We start from the raw sequence: 23116 nt of genomic DNA, 5'->3' as shown, positions 1-23116 counted from the left end.
GTGAATTGCCACACAGTGAACACACTGTGAAATCACCGTGGATTGGCCACAGTGTCTGTTCACACCGAGAACACACTGTGAACACAGTGTGGTCATTCCACAGTGTGAATTGTCACTCTGTGAACACACTGTGAAATCACCGTGGATTGTCCACAGTGTCTGTTCACACCGAGAACACACTGTGAACACACTGTGGTCATTCCACAGTGTGAATTGCCACTCTGTGAACACACTGTGAATTCACCGTGGATTGTCCACAGTGTCTGTTCACACCGAGAACACACTGTGAACACAGTGTGGTCATTCCACAGTGTGAATTGTCACTCTTTGAACACACTGTGAAATCACCGTGGATTGTCCACAGTGTCTGTTCACACCGAGAACACACTGTGAACACAGTGTGGTCATTCCACAGTGTGAATTGCCACTCTTTGAACACACTGTGAAATCACCGTGGATTGGCCACAGAGTCTGTTCACACCGAGAACACACTGTGAACACAGTGTGGTCATTCCACAGTGTGAATTGTCACTCTTTGAACACACTGTGAAATCACCGTAGATTGTCCACAGTGTCTGTTCACACCGAGAACACACTGTGAACACACTGTGGTCATTCCACAGTGTGAATTGCCACTCTGTGAACACACTGTGAATTCACCGTGGATTGTCCACAGTGTCTGTTCACACCGAGAACACACTGTGAACACAGTGTGGTCAATCCACAGTGTGAATTGTCACTCTTTGAACACACTGTGAAATCACCGTAGATTGTCCACAGTGTCTGTTCACACCGAGAACACACTGTGAACACACTGTGGTCATTCCACAGTGTGAATTGCCACTCTGTGAACACACTGTGAAATCGTGGAGTATTTGACCACACAGAAAACACAGCGAGATCACACTGTGTTCACACGGTGACCATTTCACATTGTGACATCTCCCAGACTATGAAAACTGTGTGAATGATGTGTGATTTGAACATAGTTGGTCCACATAGAAAACACACTGAGATCACACTGTGTTCACACGGTGACCATTTCACATTGTGACCATTTCCAGACTATGAGAACTGTGTGAATGGTGTGTGATTTGAACATAGTTGGTCCACACAAAAAACACACTGAGATCACACTGTGTTCACATGGTGACCATTTCACATTGTGACCATTTCCAGACTATGAAAACTGTGTGAATGATGTGTGATTTGAACATAGTTGGTCCAAATAGAAAACACAATGAGATCACACTGTGTTCACACGGTGACCATTTCCAGACTATGAGAACTGTGTGAATGGTGTGTGATTTGAACATAGTTACACAGAAAACAGGCGAGATCACACTGTGTTCACACGGTGACCATTTCACATTGTGACCACTCCCTGACTATGAAAACTGTGTGAATGATGTGTGATTTGAACATAATTGGTCCACACACTGTGACAGGTTCACACTGTGAACGGCCACTGTGTGAACACACTGTAGACTCTTTGTGATTTTGTCACAGTGTTGGTCCACATTTAGAGCACACTGTGAACACACTGTGACAGGTTCAGACTGTGAACCGTCACTGTGTGATAACACTGTGAACTCACCGTGTATAATTTCACAGTGCTGGTCCACTGAGAACACTGTGAAAACACTGTGACATTTTCACATTGTAAACCGCCACTGTGCGAACACACGGTGGACTCGCCGTGACTTTAAATTACATTGAAACAAAATTCTATGTTGAGAATTGCTGCTGTCGCACCAGAATCCGCTTTCGATATTTTTTTGAAAAATGTTTATATTTATTTAAAAACATTCTTTGTTTTTAATGCATCATGAAATTGCGTAACCCTCACGGTTAATTTTTGTCAGTTGTGGAATGTTGTATCGACATACATACATGTTATATTTCGAAGTGCAAACATCGTGTCAGGAAAAATAATAACTTGTTGCCTTTTTACAGAAACATCTATCAAAAGCCGCGAGTTTGTGTGCATGCATGCCAAAACAGTGACGCTAACCAATCATATGACGCGTAATTTGCAACAGCATCCTAGGTTGTAACGCGCTGGCCAATCAGAGTACGCTCTTTGAATTTACAATCGCGCGCCAGGCCTGACGACCGTTGACCTTGCTTCGCCAACCGCCATAACAGTACTGCTGCATGTGTCATGTGTGTTCCAGCAACGTGCAATCGCCGTCGTTTTACTGAAATATCAGGTAAGATTTTGCCATGAAACTTCGTTGTTATTGTTATGATGTGTCTTAGACAAACCTGGATTTAATTCGCAGCATTTTTCTGATTAATTTCATTCGATTTCTCCGCTAAACGATAGACAAAATATTGACACATGTACGTACACGTACTGTACATGTACACACACAGAATCACGCACGCAGTAGGCTATACATGTATGCAACATACTCAACAGACGGGTGCCTCGAAAGGGTTCGTGTCATTTGAAATGCTGTGGAGTCTGGGTACAGTGCGATAACCATCGCGTATAGTAGTAACAAGCTGGTTTACCCGATCATAGATCGGGTAGGGCGTAGTGTTGGGGATGAAAATGTGGGGAGTTAAATGTAAATGGGGGATATAGTTGGGGAGACATGCAGTTAAAGAATAGCAATTTCTGTGGTGTGATCTGAGGCAATTTCTGATCACTAAAACCAATTTGAGCAAAAGATCATCTGTGAAAGTTTTGAGTTTTGAGTAATTGAATCAGCTACATGTATTCTGAGCAATAGAATGATTATTGTTTGGCTACAATATTTTTATTCGGGGAAGAAAAAGTGTGTGGGGGGGGGGGGGGGGGAGACCAAACAATGTCCCCCCTCAAAATGTGTGTGTGTGTGTGTGGGGGGGGGGGGTCCCCTGTCCCCCGTCGATGTACGCACATGATAATTATGTACCATGGCAACTGTCTGTAAATGTTGCCGTTGGTCTGTTAAATTGGCTTTTTGTGAGGCAGTTGCATTTGGAAAACGTAGTGAAAAGGTTACTGTAGTACACAGGCGAAGGCTGGTTGTAGAGTTTGACAATAAATCATAATGCAATAAAACGTGAAGGTGTCATTTAAAATGAAAATGTTGAGTGTTACCAAAAAATTACAAACGGTCTGAATCATGGAGGAAGGTCATAATTAAGTTTCAGTATTGGACTCTTCAACAAACGTAAACTTGAACTTCTTACAATTTGCGAGACTGTCTGCGATGCAACTTTTATTCAAGTTGGTTCAACCATCTATATATAAGAGAGAGTTTAACTCGGCCTCCGAGACGATGTTTGCTCATGAAAGGATCCGAGACCGCGGCGATCCTTCGTTGACCCAAAACAGGCCCCCGAAATTATAACACGACACTGAATTATACGTGGCGGGCAGCGAACTCACAACGCTCAGCCTTGAAGCATGGAGCTGTAAACACATTATGGAAGCAGCAGCACTCTATCACGTCACATGCTTGCCCTTCAAATAGCGAGCACCGTAGACCCAACCTCGTTTCCAGGGTGTGGAGCAGGCTGCAGTACGCGTTGCCGTCGACAGTTTTGCATAGCCCGGAAATACTACGCAGTGTAGACTTTCGATTGGTCAGACCGCGCAAGGCATACTTAATGTGTAGTCCTTCTGAGTATTCGTTGCACTCGGCGCAGGGGCGGCAAGCGAAGCATATGAAAGAATAGGGGCACTTGGTGGCCACGCACCATGGAGAAAAAATATTTTACCAAGGTCACCCCATCCACAATTTGGTGAACGCTTTTTCAGAAGGGCCGAGTAGAACACGTAAACGGAACCCCTACGTTGACCTCGCTGACCTCGCACAGTCTAGACTCGCAGAAAAGCCAGCACGTGGGGCGGACAGGCAGTCAACGTGAAAGCGCATACGACGGCAAATTCCTGCGCAAAATGCAGTCACGAAAAATCGACGAAACGGATCGCCGGTCCGTACGGGAAAATCAGGACGACCCGAAGCGTCCGACCCGGCGGAAGACACTCTCCGCATTTTTCCACGGACGTGGAGCGATTTTGGCGCCGCGTGAGCCCGCGGTCTCGGATCCTTTCATGAGCAAACATCGTCTCGGGGGCGAGTTAACTTCTCTCTTATATATATAGATACTAGTATGTACATGTAGCTGTCGTGAATTTGGTGGTTTTATTCCTCCATGCTGAGAGTATCCGGACATAGTACATCATACATGTACATGTATTTCTCGTCATTTTCTCTGCAAGTAGCCTACTGCATGTAGCACTATATTGTGCCTAAAGTTTAATAGTAAGTAAAGACTAAAGTTCTTGTTTTTTTTAATTCTGGAAGCTTAGACATGTTAGAGTCCAGTATGTGGCAAAACAGTTGCGGCAGGGCTATACGCAAGCACATGTTCACTTTTCCTCGACACTATCCTGACTAGCCCTACATCCAAACATGACCCAAACTTATGGACATTTCTGAGTACTGCTGTAGAAGTATAATTAGTTACATTGTGGCTATCGTTACGGCAGCTGTGACGTGACTTTCAACTAGCATGACTGCTAAGTGCTATCGTTACAGAACTGACTGGTTCTCTGCATAATAGCATTCAACGTCCGATCTTGAAGAATATTGGGCATCTGTAAATCTGATATTCGTTTGCATTGTTTTTACAGGGCCGTAACAGGAGTATTACAAATAATACATGAAGTTTTTGAAAATGGCGTTACAGCTGTCGTAACGATAGCCACTTTGATAATATTATAACAACTTGCGTTTACGTTTGTTTTGTTTGGTTTACCCATGCTTACAGTCTGCCTTTATCTTTTTTTCCCGATGCCTTGAACTTTATCTGTTGTGGATTTGTTTAAACTTGTACCACCATGTTTACATCCTTCTTGTCATGTTTGATCTTGAGAATAAGAGATTTTTTTCTCATCCAAGACCAATGGGCTCATGACCAAGTGGTTGAAGACAGTTCATCAATGATGGCCAGAGTCAGAGTGGAACCTGAAGACAGCAGGTGACGGGACAAATATGTCTTTTCAATTAAAACAGGTACATATACATGTACATGTATTTAAGTCTGTCAGATTTAAACATTTTTGCAGATTGTTCTGGTTTTAATGTAAATTCTGAACCCCCTCAAAAAAAATATACTGGTGTAATGTTCGCCTGTAAAATAAATTGTTGTTGTGGCACACACAGGATCTGCCCCTATGTTTCGTGTGAAAAGGAAAAGGACATTAGCAGGCCAGGCACGGCAATCGAGTTGAAAGTTTTGTGCTGCCATTTTTTGATTAAAAATCACTTGTAATTGAAATTTTGAAGGATGACATTTGTCGATAATTAGAATAATTTTGGACATTTTTAGGTCAAAATATTACTTATTTGTAAAGACATTTCAAAGTTAATGCTAAAGTCTTTTTACCGGGAACTTCCCATTCCTGAAACGTGCGCTTCTGCTGCATGTGAAATCCTTACGTCCTTTTGCCGGGAACAAAATTGGCCTTGCGTACATCAGTATTACATAAACATCCTTTTGCCGGGCAGTAATATTAAAAATCCTCCTTCCATCCTTTGTTTACTGTTAATTACCTCAAATGACGTAGCTCCTCAAGACAATATATATATCAAATGACACATATTCCCAAGCTCTATTGATTATCCGAAACATCTGAATTTGACCTTTGACCCATTTCTTGCCCTTACGACCTTCTTCCAGGCCCCCGACTGGGGATTGTTTTGAATTAATACAAAATAAATTATAAGTATGTTGGATTTGTCTTTTATAGCGAGTATCCAAGAAACTTCAGAATGACAAGGTGATGGATGTTGCTGGTTGCTGTTTGTTGCATCTCCTGCCAAGTTTGCGCCAGAAAGGAGACGTGATGGAGGGACACGCCTGGGACCCATTCACCTTCATCTTAAGTCTTACCGTTGTACGGTCATTACTTAAAATACAACAGTATCAAATATTTTAATACACGTATCTGAATAATTGATCAATGTTCTCTTCTAGGGTGACTGTTATTTTTCTATAAGTGTTCAACAGGGAAAAGTTCTCAAGTTATGGAAACTCAACTACTGTCTTTAAGGTAGAATGGACCATTTTCCTTTACATGTTTGAAATGTTTCATTTGAAGCAACAGAAGTGCTTACGAATCTAAAGATTGGAACTTAAAATCAATCTCATACAGTTTTAGTTCAGTGAATGCTTTATTTAGCGGAGAACACATTTTCTTGATCTTGATTTAGTCAAAGTTTGTTAATGCATGAGTGCCTAATTCTCGCTCAGCCACCAAACCGATGACTAATGGCAACGAAACTAATGTTTTGCAAATGCAACCCCAAAACAAGTTTGGGTCGGGTCAGGTTGTTCATTTCAGTAGGGTCGGTGTTGGTTTTGCATTTGCGATTTTCAGGTCAGTTATTGTACAAAGCCAAAATAATTGGGGGGAAAAACCCAGAAACAGTTCGGATATTCGCACGGTTCAGTCATTTTATTGCAGAGTCTTTGTGCTGGGTACAACCAACTGTGGTTTATAGTCTATCGTGTGCTGTTAGTATTCACTGTACCTTATGGTTCGTTACAATTATTTATACATGTATTTAAACCAAGTTCAAAATTTTACGCAATAAATATTTCTTTAAAACATGCATAATGGAAACTTTCTGTTGTGAACTGTATTTAATTGTGATCTCTATTATGGTCACCCTGTGCGGACACTGTGATCACTATATGGTCACACTGTGCGCACACTGTGATCACTATATGGTCACACTGTGTGGACACTGTGATCACTATATGGTCACACTGTGAACACTATATGGTCACACTGTGTGGACACTGTGATCACTATATGGTCACCCTGTGCGGACACTGTGATCACTATATGGTCACACTGTGCGCACACTGTGATCACTATATGGTCACACTGTGTGGACACTGTGATCCCTATATGGTCACACTGTGTGGACACTGTGATCTCTATATGGTCACACTGTGTGGACACTGTGATCACTATATGGTCACACTGTGCGCACACTGTGATCACTATATGGTCACACTGTGTGGACACTGTGATCAATATATGGTCACACTGTGTGGACACTGTGATCTCTATATGGTCACACTGTGTGGACACTGTGATCACTATATGGTCACACTGTGTGGACACTGTGATCACTATATGATCACACTGTGGGGACACTGTGATCACTATATGGTCACACTGTGTGGACACTGTGATCACTATATGGTCACACTGCGCACACTGTGATCACTCTATGGTCACACTGTGTGGACACTGTGATCTCTATATGGTCACACTGTGCGGACACTATGATTACTATATGGTCACACTGTGTGGACACTGTGATCACTATATGGTCACACTGTGCGCACACTGTGATCACTATATGGTCACACTGTGTGGACACTGTGATAACTACATGGTCACCCTGTGGGGACACTATGATTACTATATGGTCACACTGTGCGGACACTGTGATCACTATATGGTCACACTGTGTGGACACTGTGATCACTATATGGTCACACTGTGCGGACACTGTGAACACTATATGGTCACACTGTGCGGACACTGTGATCACTATATGGTCACACTGTGTGTACACTGTGATCACTATATGGTCACTCTGTGTGGACACTATGATCTCTATATGGTCACACTGTGCGGACACTGTGATCACTATATGGTCACTCTGTGGACACTGTGATCACTATATGGTCACTGTGTGGACACTGTGATGACTATATGGTCACACTGTGCAGACACTGTGATCACTATATGGTCACACTGTGTGTACACTGTGATCTCTATATGGTCACACTGTGCGGACGCTGTGATCACTATATGGTCACACTGTGCAGCCACTGTGATCTCTAAATTGTCACACAGTGTGGACACTGTGATCTCTATATGTTCACATAGTGTGCACACAGTGTGAACACTATGAACTCTATATGTTTACATAGTGTGCACACATTGTGAACACTGTGATCTCTATTTGTTCCAAATTCACAGTGTCGCACTCAGAGAACACAGTGTGATCACAGTGTGACCACTGAGTGGTATACACCATATGTACACTATGTGAACACACTGTGTTCACACAGTCATGACACTATGAATTTGTTCCAAATTCACAGTGTCACACACAGAGAACACAGTGTGATCACAGTGTGACCATACAGTGTATACACCGTATGGACACTATGTGAACACACTGTGTTCACACAGAAGTTCCACACTGTGGTGACTGGGGGGAATTTTCATAAGGGATCTTCCGCTGGGCCTACCATGCCGATGCCGAGCTTAGCCTGGACACCCAATCGTCATGAGCAGAACGACGCCACAGAGCTCCCGGTCTCATCAGTGCCAGGCGACTTCCCTTTATATTTGATTGCCGTTTAGCCCTGATTTGATTTATCTAATTTCGCTCCCCAATCCAAAATAAAGTGGATAGCAAAGCTATCCTGCCGACTACGCCAAGTGTAACCGGGGAGAGTGGAATTGATTAGTTTAAAATGTGGCACTCTCCTTTCAACCGAGTGGTTCCACTATAAAAATGATTTGGATAGAGCGAAGTTTTCTGTTGTCTCAATAATATGAAATGTTTTATTTATAGTACAAGCAGAGACAAAATATATACAAATGATCAGGTACAGTATTTACAAAAAAAATTATATTGGAAACTTTGGTGAGTATATAAAAACAGAATTTTGTTGGGTATATAAAAACGACAGTCAAATAGGGAAATAGGCTAATGAAGTCGCTCCAAGGATATCTGAAATGCATAAAAACAATAAATGTCTAATGAATTATGGGAATAACTTCCAGATCCAAATACATTAGTAACGATATTTAATTCAAAGAAATTTGGGAAAAACTGGTTTCCTTATTTGTAAATCAAAGAAAACTTTTTTATAAATACATCAGTCAGTGAACAGAATGTTGCATAAAAATGACTTTTACATAAAAAAGATTCAGGCATAAACAGCTTCAGGCATAAAAGAGTTAAATAACACACATGGGATTTACTCACTACTTGGGATGATCTACGTTCATGTCTTCTCCGTGCTCGGTGTTAAAAATGATGTCGAAGCAGCAAAAAATATTGCAAAATGCAATGCCGGCAACGCCGGATATAAAATTATGTTGCTGCTATCGGGGAGCCGCACCCAAAACTTGCAGAAAAAGTGGAGAGTGCAATGCTCGCTGTAAATGCTGGTCGCAAAGCAGGAGCAGAACCAGGCAGATAGATTTCAACCCAAAGCAGAGTTGGAACGGAATCAACAATATTTTGGATCTAGCCCTACAAGAAAACCATACGAAAACGCCCGGAATGTCAGTTATTCCTCTTAAACAAAGCGCGGTGGAATGCAAAACTCGCATGCTCGCTACGCCCATCGCATAGTTGAGCAAAATTCTAGAAGCGCGCGCTGTAAAAAAAAGTTTAGTTGGCCGCGAGAGGGCGCTAGGCAAAAAACATGATCGCAATGGCTGCTCACATGTAAAATGACACAAACACGAAGTTACAAAAGTTATGAAATGAATGCTGGAGTACATGGAGTAAGGAACCTGTCGGGTAAAAGTAAGTTCTGAAACCCGACCTTGTTACAATGTGAAACTGGAAAATTGATTCAGACCAGCATGACGGTCTTCATCAACCGTTTGAAACCGGCCATGTGACGGGCTCTCGACCAATAGGAATGGGTGAATTATTTTTGAAAGCATCTTGATGTTTGTAACAGCTCGTCAATTGAAGGGAGTGAAACAAATGCCACGCCTCTGACGGATAGGGTAGCTCTCTCCTATGTTGCACAAGGGACAGGGACCCCCCCCCCCCTCCCTGACGAAATGCAAAAATGTGTTGTATTTTAAGAGAGGAAAGAAACGAATGACAGCATAGCAGCACCTCAAATCCGGTACTTGTTCTAGCCAATCCTGCTTTAAAGATAAAAAATGTCTGCGACTGAAAAACAAATAGACCACATATTCTTTAATACCTATTAAATTTTTACCATTGGAGTCCATTCTGAAAAACATGCCGAAAACCTCATACAATTACATATAATTTATTCTAAAATGTACACTAGATTCAAAACACTACCGTCTTCCAATATTGTTCATGTTTTTCCAACTTTCATACTGCCAGAAAAAAAATGGGAATTGAAAGAGAAACCAACACGGTTCTAAATAGTGAAACTGGAGCTAGACAACTCAGAGTGCACACCATTAAACATTTTAATTAATTAAAATAGTTCATTTTAGTCAATGCTTCGATTGAATGAATAACTCTCTCAATCGTCTTGTCCCTCAATTCAGTCTGGTGGAGTAAATTTACATTTGAATAAAGTGATATTTCACTCTTGGCCAAAGTGCAGTAGCGCGATGGTCATTACCCATAACCCATTTCGAATCTTGTTTTTATTTACCCGTTGACTGTCATTTTGAACTCTTGCATGTTGTAGTTCTGGGTCGTGTTAGTGACTGCTGTCTGGATAAGACAATCATACTGTTCGTTACCTGGACGGCAATCATCGTACAGATCGTCCGGCGGAAAAGCTTGTACTTAAAACAATAGATGATCGGGTTGAGGCAACAGTTGCAGGCTGTCATTTTGGTTCCGATGACATTAACAGGTCCCTTGTCTTCCAAATCGATCCAACCAATGTTGAACATGAAGTAGGTGACCTGGCTGGGAGTCCAACAGACAATGAATGTCACAAAGACAATGACCAGACTTTCGAACATGTCCCTTCTTACCCTGAGAAGCTGATGCTGCTTATGCATCTGCTCCGCCCGACCCACCTCTGATGTCGTTATATGGTCCTGGTCAACGATGGTAGTTTTCAGGGACATGGGTTTTGTTTGACGCTTCAGCGTCCTTGCGATGCGTATGTAACAGAAGAGCAAAATCACGGTCGGAAGGAAGAACTGGAAGCAGATATAAGCGGGCCCATTACCTTGGAGGATTGGAAGTTTCGGAAGACACACGTATGGCCGTCGACGACGCTGTAAAGGAAGAACGAGTAGGATTTGATGAACGTGACAAGCAGCTACATGATTGCTATCGTTGCTGCTACTCCCTTGCGGGAATGAATCAGCCGAAAGCGGAGGGGTTTAACGATTTTGATGTACCTGCCCAGAGTCAAGGCGAGGAGGTTGTAGGTGGACGCGACGAAGAGCAGAAAGAGGGTGACATCCCCGATCCACACACGGCACAGCAGCTCACCGCCGAACGTCTGTGGTACCTGGGCGGGGACGGGGATTGTTATCGTCGCTGATAAGTTTTTTTCTTATTGATAAGTTAACCAGTGTAATTTGAATGGAACGTTCATCGTCTGGTTCTTTTATGTGGCTTAATTTACAATTCAGATTGACTTAATTTGAATAGTATGTCTTCCATGTGTTCTTTTGTCGTCTTAATATATTATTATTCATCTTTGCCTAATTTGCATGGAATGTCGTGTCACATGGCATTGCTCCACCAATGGCATGGCAGAATACGCTTATCACGTGTAGTATGGCTATTTAAGCGTGGGAATTTCCAATACGCTTCAGTCTTCGTCACGTCGCCGAAAGCTGTGAAGACTGTAAGTTTCGTTCTTATTTTCTGTACTTTAATTTATATTTATGTAATTTGGGACATTTCACATTGTGACATTATCCTATTTTGTGAGTGTTTATCTGTGAATTCTGGCTTACTTGACTTTATATTGGTGTATTTAGTTGCAAAAGGTCATTCATGTAGGCACTAAAATGTACATGTACGTGTGCTTGTGCACGCATGGTTTTTGGTTTACCAGTTACGATATTGATTGAACGTAGTGTTTAGTGCTGTTTATCTGTTAATTTATGCTTGTATTTACAGCACCAGAATGCCGCTGTGAACCCAGAAAACCCCTGTATACTCCAGTAAACTACAGTACATACATTCCTGATACCCATCCATTGTGTGTAGCGACGGGTGTTGGCCCCGCATACGATTTGTGAGTTATATTCAAATCTAATTGCTAAGTTATAGGCTAACTGTAAACTTTATGAAGATGCTGTATCTATCTCAACCTGTGAAACTCTAAACACTGTGCTCTAATTAACTTTCATTTATTGTGAACATATTGTTTAATTGTCACTGTGTTTAAATATTGTACTTTGGTGTGTAATTGTCCTTATTTCTTTTATGTAATTAAATGTATTTACTTGTAATTTATTTTCAGTTTCACCTGCCTATTTATGGGCTGAGTAATAAAATGAAGGGGAAAGCATCCTACTAGTGTCACCTCGTCACTTTTTCGGTGTCACGCTTACACACAGTGACAGTGAAAAAATCGTCATCCCAGTGAGAACTACCGTCATCCCAGTGAGAACTACCGTCGTCCCAGTGCGAACTATCGTCATTTCCAGTGCGAACTACCATCACTCCAGCATCACATCTGCTTATCTTCGTTGTCGTCGCCTCCGAGCTTGGGTTGGTCATCGCTTCTTTCTACCGGACAGCGCATCGTAGTCTACACTGCTCAGCCTACCGCCGTCACTGACATCTCGTCCTGCCGTTCTCGTCTAGTCATCCCACAGGAAGTTGAGGAGACCTTCGCATCATGTCGACGGTGGCACAGCTCAAGACAACTAGGACTTCTGCTAAGAGAGCCGTGACCAAGCAAGTCAATAAGATAAGACAGTGTCTAGCTGAAGATGATTTAAGTGTCATTGATGATTATGTTGCAAAACTTAAAGATCTGTTTAAGGAATTTACGGCTGTCCATAATGAATATCATTCATTGCTTGTTGATGATGATGATGTAGATGCTAGTGAAACTTATTTTTATAAGGAACAGGACGTATACATATCCGTCCTTCACTCGACTAAGGGTATTTCTAAGGATATAAAGGTTGAAGTTGATCATGATAATGCTTCAAGTACACACAAATCAGGTACATATGGGGATTTATCTCGGGAAGAATTCTTGGGTTTGTTAAATTTACCTAAGGTTGAGCTGCAAGTATTTGATGGCAATCCTTTGCATTACCATCAATTCCTTAGAGCATTTGAAGTCAATGTTGATAGAGTATGTGAGGATAGTGATCTCAAATTAGCTAGGCTCATGCAGTATACATCTGGTTCTGCTAAGGAAGCTATTAGGGGTTGTCAGTTAGTTGGGGGATCCAGCGGCTATTCCCAAGCACGTTCTATCTTAGATAGTCGGTTCGGAAATAAACATCTTGTAACTGAACGTTTGGTTAAGGAACTTAAATCCGGTAAACAATTACGGTCCCCGCAAGAAATACAACAGTTAGCAGATGACTTGAAAACTGCTTTGCTCACACTTGGTCATTAAATACTCTGAACGAGGTTAAATCACAGTCCGTCATCCTTGAGATAGTAGGCAGATTACCCAGCTATGTTCAGATGAAGTGGAAAAAGTCCGCCTTGAAGTCAGTTAAGGTTACGGAGCATTATCCTGGATTTAGAGACCTGGTTGAATTCGTAGATAATATTGCACGTGAAGTTAATGATCCGGTCTACGGTAACATGCATCCCAAACGTTTTGATAGGAACAAAAATACTGGTCAGGGAGTCTCACTTAATTCGTCTGTGTCAACTCAGTCTCAGTCAGGAAATAGTCGTAGGTCAGGTCAGCATTCAATCACCAAGTCATATGCTAAACCTGAACCACCTTGCGTATTGTGTAGCCAATCCCATCGTTTGTGGCATTGTGATAAGTTTAAAGCGATGAATCCCAAGGATAGGTTAAATATTGTAATTGTCAATAATCTTTGTCATAATTGCCTCCTCGCTTCTCACAGTACTGAGAATTGTGGTAAACGATCAGTTTGTGGTGTACAAGGTTGCGGTAGAAAACATACAATGTACATTCACTGTCCTGTCAATGCCCCAGTTGAATCTAAGGTGTCTAATGTAAGCTCATTTACTGATAAGGAAACCTACATGCCTATTGTTCAAGTGATGGTTAACAGTTCATGCAGGGTATTCGCTTTATTGGTAGAAAAGATTGGGATTGCAAGGGAGACCTTCACAGTTTCAGCTTAGTACATTGAACAAGTCAGGTGTTCATCAGTCTAAAGTTGTTGATTTGTCACTTAGTTCAGAAACAGGGGAGATTTTACAGATGGATAATGTTTGTGTAGTTGATAACATACCTGTGAAAAGTGCATCTGTGAACATTGCACTTTTTACTCATTTCAGTGACATCAGTCCAATGCCTGCTTATGAACATGATGGTGTGATTGTTGATTTACTTATTGGTCAGGATAATGCAGAAGCTCTTGTACCATTGGAGGTGCGACGCGGCAGTCCCGAGCAACCTTTTGCAGTCCGTACATTGTTTGGATGGTGTGTGAATGGTCGGTCACCAGTTGGCAGAGTCAGTCGTAAGGTAGTGTCTAATTTTGTGTCTTGTCTACCCATTGATGATGTCTCTAAGTTGTGGAAGATAGAAAATGAGGGCTTGGAGTGTTCTTCGTGGTCGCAGGAAGATAGGTCTGTGATCAAGCTGTGGGACCGGGAACATCGGAAGATTGATGGGCACTACGAACTCCCCATACCCTGGAGAGACAGAGAGGAGTCCTTGCCGAACAACTTCGTCGTGGCCAAGTCCAGGTTAGATTCACTAGACAAGCGGTTGGTTGAGGGTGGTCTGTATCCTAAGTACAAAGCAGAGATCAACAAGCTACTGCATAAGGGTTATGCCGAGAGAGTTCCCCCAGATGAGATCATGACAGGTGAGAGGATTTGGTATCTTCCACATCATGCAGTGGTAACCGACAAGAAGCCCGACAAGCTCAGAGTTGTTTACGATTGTGCTTGTAAATTCAAGGGAAAGTCCCTCAACGAGCGTTGTCTACAGGGTCCTGATCTCATCAACAAGTTATTGCCAGTTTTGTGACGTTTTAGACAGCACAGCATATCGATTCAGGCCGACATCGAAGCCATGTACAACCAGGTGAAAATACCACCCCGAGGTAGAGATGCACTTAGGTTTTTGTGGTACAGTGATGGTCTCTTGGAATACTACAGAATGACTTCCCACTTGTTCGGGGGTGTTTGGTGCGCCTCAAGTTCGACCTATGCTCTCAGTCGTACAGTTATTGATACTCCAAATGTTCATCCCTTGGTTAGGTACACTGTGAATAAGTCATTTTATGTTGATGACTGTCTTAGCTCGGTGTCTTCGAAGACTGATGCAAAGACTGTTATCAAGGAAACTCCAAAGGTCCTGCGTAAGGGGGGATTCAGTTTGAAAAAGTTTGTTGTGAATGATGAGGAATTGTTGAGTGAAGTGTCTGAAGATTGTGTGGCCGAGGAAGTTCGTACTTTTGGTCCTTTGTGTGAAAGTCGAACTCTGGGTACAAAGTGGAAGGTATCTACAGATGAGTTCTTCTTCGAAGTCGGGCGTGACAGGGAGAGTCCTATCACCAGAAGGAAAATGTTGAGTGCCGTGTCATCCATATTCGACCCTCTCGGTCTATTAGGTCCTGTTGTACTTGCCGGTAAACTTCTGTTCCAAAAGGCTACAGCTGATAAATTGTCTTGGGATGAAGCAGTTCCATCACAGCTTGAAGATGCATGGTATTCCTGGGTGCAGTCATGTCATGCTATGAAGCAGCTGAAAATTCCTCGGTGTGTCAAACCACGTGAATTTGATGATGCCTTTATTGAGCTCCATCATATTTCAGATGCCAGCTCCAAAGCGTATGGTTGTTGTAGTTACATCAGGTGTGTTAACAAACATGGAATGGTGCATGTCCAGTTGATCATTAGCAAGAATAAAGTTACACCGTTGAAGCAGTGTACCATACCACGCTTGGAATTGCAAGCCGCAGTTGTAGCAGTTAAAGTTGATGCATTGTTGAGACGTGAGTTAGATTTAGACATCACTTGTTCAAATTTCTGGACAGATTCTGAAATTGTGTTGAAATACATCAGTAATGATAGTAGGAGGTTTCACATTTTTGTTGGTAATAGAGTTGGTCTCATCAGAGAGTTGACCGATTCAAATCAGTGGCATCATATTGACAGCAAGTCTAATCCAGCTGATCTTGTGACGAGACCACAGTCGTGCTTGAAGTCAGATGACAAATGGTTCCATGGTCCAGACATTCTGCACAAGTACAAACATGATTGGGATATGGGTGATAGAAAACCAGTAGATTTGATGAATGAGGATCCAGAAGTCCGTAAGACTTCAATTGCAGCTTTCGGCGCCGTTACCACGGAATCTCTTGATGTTGTAGATAAGGGTTATGCATGCCAGTTAAACCGAGTTGTAGAGAATGATCCTATTGATCAGTTAATGCATCATTCTTCCTCTTGGTTATTAAGGCCTGTGTAACATGTAAGCGTCTCTATTCTAAACCATGTCAGCAGCTCATGGCTGATTTGCCCAAAGAACGTGTAGACGCCGGTAAACCACCATTTTCATATATTGGTATTGATGTGTTTGGACCATTTTATGTCAAGTATGGGAGATCTGAGATCAAACGCTATGGTTGTTTATTTACATGCTTTTGCACTAGAGCTATCCACATTGAGAAACTAGATGCCTTAGATACAGAGTCGTTCCTGAATGGTCTTAGGCGTTTTATAGCCCGTCGGGGCCACCCAGAGATCATTTACTCAGATAATGGTACTAATTTTGTTGGTGGTCGAGCCGAATTGAAAAGAAGCATGAAGGAGGTGTCACAAAAGATTATCAATGCTTATGCTGTTAAACAAAGTATTGTATGGCGTTTTAATCCACCCAAAGCTTCCCACATGGGGGGAGTTTGGGAACGTTTGATTGGTGTAGTAAAGAGAGTCATGGTGGCTGTACTTCCCAGAACAGTTAGATTAACTGATGAAATTTTGGGTACTGTATTTTGTGAAGTGGAGGCCATTGTTAATGGGCGACCGTTGACCAAGGTGAATGATGATCCCAGTGACCCTGCGGTTATAACACCTAATCACTTATTGCTCTTGAGAAACAGTTCCAGTTATCCGCCTGGTAGGTTTAGTCATGAGCATTTGCGTAGTCGTTGGAGACATGTTCAGCATTTGGCTAATCAATTTTGGCGAAAGTGGCTTAAGTTTTATTTGCCAGAATTACAGAGACGAACTAAATGGGTGAATCCAGCTAATAACATTGCTGTTGGTGACCTAGTGCTGGTTTCAGAGGAAATGACCCCTAGGAACCTGTGGCCTCTCGCCCTTGTTAAGGATGTAAACTATGGTCGAGATGGTCTGGTTAGGTCAGTAAAATTGATGACTCGAGCTACAGAACTTGTACGTCCCATCACCAAAGTGATTTTATTAGAAGGGTCGGGTTCCTCTTGAATTATAGATTCGTCATTCCATGAATAGAATTCGTCAATTGATAATATTTAATGTACATGTACACCAGATTAAGATTGAAGATGAGAACATATTTTTATGCATTTGCTCGCTGTATATAAATGTACAAGTATTGTAAAGACAACCCACTAGACTTCTGCAAATAATATTGCAAGATTACATGTATTTCCTGATGACTATTTTTGTAATTCCATTAAAGTGATAAGTTTAATTTATAGTTTGATGTTGCATGAATTGCTGCCCCCTCATGAGTGGTTAATGTCGATTTGCGTAGAGTGGTGAAATGTCAAGTTACATGTTGGACGGTGATAGTGATTTTGAATCGGCGATCATACTGTGTAAGACTATTATAATTGTATTAATTTCTGCGGTTATATTGTATAAGATTAATGATTGTATAAGTCTCGTGGTTATAGTGGATAATGGTAATTTATGATTGTATAGACACTTGTGGTTATGATGTATAATATAATTGTATGTCTTGGTTGAATGTCATTCAAGGGGGGAGTGTTATCGTCGCTGATAAGTTTTTTTTCTTATTGATAAGTTAACCAATGTAATTTGAATGGAACGTTCATCGTCTGGTTCTTTTATGTGGCTTAATTTACAATTCAGATTGACTTAATTTGAATAGTATGTCTTCCATGTGTTCTTTTGTCGTCTTAATATATTATTATTCATCTTTGCCTAATTTGCATGGAATGTCGTGTCACATGGCATTGCTCCACCAATGGCATGGCAGAATACGCTTATCACGTGTAGTATGGCTATTTAAGCGTGGGAATTTCCAATACGCTTCAGTCTTCGTCACGTCGCCGAAAGCTGTGAAGACTGTAAGTTTCGTTCTTATTTTCTGTACTTTAATTTATATTTATGTAATTTGGGACATTTCACATTGTGACATTATCCTATTTTGTGAGTGTTTATCTGTGAATTCTGGCTTACTTGACTTTATATTGGTGTATTTAGTTGCAAAAGGTCATTCATGTAGGCACTAAAATGTACATGTACGTGTGCTTGTGCACGCATGGTTTTTGGTTTACCAGTTACGATATTGATTGAACGTAGTGTTTAGTGCTGTTTATCTGTTAATTTATGCTTGTATTTACAGCACCAGAATGCCGCTGTGAACCCAGAAAACCCCTGTATACTCCAGTAAACTACATTACATACATTCCTGATACCCATCCATTGTGTGTAGCGACGGGTGTTGGCCCCGCATACGATTTGTGAGTTATATTCAAATCTAATTGCTAAGTTATAGGCTAACTGTAAACTTTATGAAGATGCTGTATCTATCTCAACCTGTGAAACTCTAAACACTGTGCTCTAATTAACTTTCATTTATTGTGAACATATTGTTTAATTGTCACTGTGTTTAAATATTGTACTTTGGTGTGTAATTGTCCTTATTTCTTTTATGTAATTAAATGTATTTACTTGTAATTTATTTTCAGTTTCACCTGCCTATTTATGGGCTGAGTAATAAAATGAAGGGGAAAGCATCCTACTAGTGTCACCTCGTCAATTTTTCGGTGTCACGCTTACACACAGTGACAGGGATGTTCCGCTGCAGAAGCAGCAGCAGCGAGCCCAGAAAGTCGATGATTGCTTGATGGCAGATAATCGCTATGAATGATGTGTGCATGAAGGGGACTCGCAAGATAACCTTGATGATAAGACCATACCCCAAGACACCTACCACGCCAATGATATATTGCACAGATGCGGTATATCAGTAAGATACCAGCAATGATCTACAAGACACTATGTTGTTGATAAATCTGAACTTTACTTTTCAAACAGATCTATCTAAAGATGAACGATCAATTATTATGCATTAATTTGAAGTTCGCAGTGCAAGCTTACATTCTATAATAAGTTGTCATACGCATTAGATTATGTTATATAGGCTACCTGCAACCTGCAAAATAAACTACAAAAGGGTCAGTAAGCTCGTTTTATGAATTAAAAAGACAAAATAATACGTTGTTGAGAGAGAGATAATTCCTACTTGCAACCATCCGGTAATCTGTTTTAATGAGGGTTTGCAAATAAGTGGGTCATTTCTATTTTGTTTAAGTAATTGCAAACAGCGAATTTGCTGTATGTAATTACCCTGCATTTCTACTTTTTACAGCCATCCGTGTGTTGGTATGCAAACAATCACATGTGCATTTCTGCCCCTCCGGTCCATTTAGTGATCCGAAATATATGGCTGCGTTTGATTACCTTACACGTGTGTTCACGAATATTATGTCCGTTTGGTCAATTACGTCCGACAACAGATTTTGACGAGCAATGGCCGATTATGTCCGACCCATTATGTCCGACAGCCGATCATGTCCGACCCATTGTGTCCGACAGCCGATCATGTCCGACCAATTGTGTCCGACGGCCGATTATGTCCGACCCATTGTGTCCGACGGCCGATTATGTCCGACCCATTGTGTCCGACGGCCGATTATGTCCGACCCATTAAGTCCGACAGCGATTATGTCCAACCCATTATGTCCAACGGCCGATTATGTCCGACCCATTATGTCCGACAGCAGATCATGTCCGACCCATTGTGTCCGACGGCCGATTATGTCCGACCCATTATGACAGACGGCGATTATGTTCGATCCAATGTGTCCGACGGCCGATTATGTCCGACCCATTGTGTCCGACTGCCGATTATTTCCGACCCATTGTGTCCGACGGCCGATTATGTCCGACCGATTTTTTTCGACTCATTGTCCGACGGCCGATTATGCCCGACCCATTATGTCCGACGACGACTATGTCCGACCCATTGTGTCCGACGATGAAATACGTCAGACCTATGCTGTATTTATATGGTCGATTACGCCGGATTCATTCGGTTGTGTAGGCTACTGACATTAATAAATTATCTTTGGGTTGTGACTGCAATGAGCGCGTAAAATTACCGAGAACAATTCTTAAAATGTCCCCTAATACGCTGATGAGCTTTACAGAATCTTGTGAAGGAAGTGGCCTATGACTTATGTATAAAGCATCTAGCTGCAACTGTTCAAGACTGTAGTTAAACAATGCGCGCAAATGCTATCCGAAAACTTCCCATAGAAATGCACACGTTCCATACCGGATGTGATTTCTGGTTCATTGTGGACCATGTGGACAAAAACTTGCTATCCGACTGTTCGTGATTCGAAACGGAGCCTGAGCATGTGAAAGGAATTGTAAATTCACAACACAGATCCGTTTTCGAGAATTTCCTACAGCATTACGCTTTTCAACGAAAAAAAAAACATCTCTAAACTGGAATAAAGAGTAATGATGACGCGCAGGTTACAGGTCACGCAAAATTATGGTGGCCCCGAAGGGACATCGCATATCGCAAACGTGTGCTCATACGTATGCGATGTCGCGAAATTTATCGCGAATGTGTGCGCACACGTATGCGATGTCGCAAAATTTATCGCGAATATGTGCGCACACGTATGCGAATTTGTTTGCAATGTCGTGAATTTTATTGCATACCTTGTCGCATACCTTTCAGTAAAATTCCTAATGAACTGGGGAGTTGTAGCAGCTAGTCTGGAATCTAGACGTACTGTTAGATATAAATAGGGTCTGACTTATAAACCTTCGCGCGCACGCTGTTCCTCGTGCAATCGTTACTACTAGTCCTGTCGAGCGCAAACTTGCTACTTGCGCAACTTTGAAATTTGCGCGCGCAAGTTTGAAACTTCAGTTTTTTACCGGACGAAATTGGGTAAGGGAAAATCGGATTCCTGGTATCCAATTCCTGGACACAATGGGTCGAACATAATCGGACGTTGGACATAATGGGTCGGACATAATAGGCCGTCGGACACAATGGGTCGGACTTAATCGAACGTCGGACATAATTGGTCGGACATAGTCGCTGTCGGACATAATGGGTCGGACATAATCGGCTGTAGGACACAATGGATCGGACATATTCGGCTGTCGGACATAATGGGTCGGACACAATCGGCCGTCGCTAGTCAAAATCTGTTGTCGGATGTAATCGACCAAACGGACATAATGGTCGTGAACACTCGTGTAAATAAAACTTACACGGGAGCAATCGACCAGCTATCACGTGAAATTCGTGTCTACTCCCGAAATTCGGCATGTAAATGTTTAGATGATAAAATATTCTATGACAGGACACCCTGCTTACTTACAAATTATACATGCCCTTTAATAAGGCCTTTGACCGCTAATTCCCTTCAAATATATTTTAAAGGAAACGTAGATTCGCAGAGCATAGTAGGTTATTTCCAATGATTAATATTCGCAATGTCCGGATCATTTCATATTTTCAGTAAGTCATTATACAAACATAGAGTTTGCTGTTATTAACCTGTCTTCCACTTTTTCAATCATCCGTGCGTTAGTATGCAAAACAACCCCAACATAATTGCAGGGATCAAAGAAAAGTCAAATAGAACCACTCCAGTATGCCAGAAGTCAATTCAATTCCAATGCCATTAAGCTTCTATGCAAAATATTCCATTAGGAAAGTGTTATTCAAAATGGAGATCGGCTGAGAAACGCACTAAAGAGGCAAACGATGCCAAACAGTGAAATTGACCGTCACAAATGGAAATTTCGATTAATATTTCGCGCTCTGGTGGCGATGCTGTGCCTATAAAAGAAAAAGAACTACAAGAAAAATTAGGTTTGAAATAGCGCCCTCTTCAGTGTACGTGCCATATCTCGCATCAATTTGTTTTCGGTGTTTCTTGGTTTTTTAAAATTGATTTATTGATTTATTTTTTTGTCAGTAATGAATTTCGTCATGAACGGTAACAAGTTAAAAAGTCGAGGAGTCGGATCGAAGTGAAACGATCCAACTAAGTAGAAATCGCATCGAAAAGAAGCAAACCTCTAAACTTCACGATCATAATTATTATCAATCATATAATCAAATTCAAAATGTAAAAAAAAAGTCACACAAATGCTAAAAATTGAGTAACCGATATTGCCTAAATAGCTACTTCGCGAAAAGAAAACGTCGACAGTGGAAATTCTAGAGAATTTAATAATAGTAATTTTTTAACATGTAAATATCAGAGATCATCAGATGCACTCTTCTTTCTTCATAAACAAACTATCAGTGGGAAAATGTCTTTAACATCCATTCCGCAGATCCCGGTCGCATATTCAAATTTGTAAGCAAAGTATTTGAAATATTACCTGTTTTCTGAATCATTTTGTCAGTGGGCAGCATGGAATACAACCTAGACAGATTATATTGTGATAGTGTACCAAAATGCTATTCCAATATGACACGGTTTGTTTTTTCAAGGTGAACTGTTTTGGCTGTATCATAGTGGCAATGACAAAAGCATGTGGTTTTCCACACTCACTTGTTTCTCTTCATATTTTCGTACACTGTGATTTATACTTTCTGTCGAGAATGAAAGTGACCCAGTGTGCCATCACGTACCGCCCTCCGTGCCCCCTGATCTCGGGATAATAATGTCAACGAAGGCTGGTATTCACGTAGACATGTATCCGGATATGGCAAAGTTCCAATAAAGTTCAGTTTAACGCAAGAGATTTCCGTGACGCGAGCATATAGCTGGAACATCATTCAGCAATGGCGTCTGTGCTGTTCTTATGGCCGATGTTTCTCACTATAGCAATTTGCCAAGCAGGTAAGATACACTTAATGCGATATCCTATATTAAAAGATTCTACGCAGTCTGTATGTCTGTCTGCTAGCTAGCTGTGTGTCACGATTTTCTTAATAGGCCTAAGAATAGTGTAGA

General features: G+C 41.5%; 3 long non-coding RNA genes across 3 annotated transcripts; all 3 read left to right on the top strand.

The window, feature by feature from the left end:
• The first annotated feature begins 2122 nt into the window (after positions 1 to 2122).
• Positions 2123 to 6603, top strand: LOC119719954. Its single transcript, XR_005270025.1, has 3 exons — positions 2123 to 2213; positions 4905 to 5018; positions 5756 to 6603. It is a non-coding gene; the product is annotated as an uncharacterized LOC119719954 (long non-coding RNA).
• Positions 6604 to 11316: 4713 nt separating this feature from the next.
• Positions 11317 to 12159, top strand: LOC119720852. The gene is made up of 2 exons (XR_005270128.1): positions 11317 to 11586; positions 11865 to 12159. It is a non-coding gene; the product is annotated as an uncharacterized LOC119720852 (long non-coding RNA).
• Positions 12160 to 17366: 5207 nt separating this feature from the next.
• LOC119720083 lies at positions 17367 to 18748 on the top strand. The gene is made up of 2 exons (XR_005270052.1): positions 17367 to 18175; positions 18454 to 18748. It is a non-coding gene; the product is annotated as an uncharacterized LOC119720083 (long non-coding RNA).
• The last annotated feature ends 4368 nt before the right edge of the window (positions 18749 to 23116 follow it).

Source organism: Patiria miniata, unplaced genomic scaffold (genome assembly GCF_015706575.1).
Source record: "Patiria miniata isolate m_02_andy unplaced genomic scaffold, ASM1570657v1 HiC_scaffold_9, whole genome shotgun sequence".
NCBI lineage: Eukaryota > Metazoa > Echinodermata > Asteroidea > Valvatida > Asterinidae > Patiria > Patiria miniata.
The sequence above is the reverse complement of the archived record's forward strand: the minus strand, read 5'-3'. Positions and strand labels throughout refer to the sequence as shown.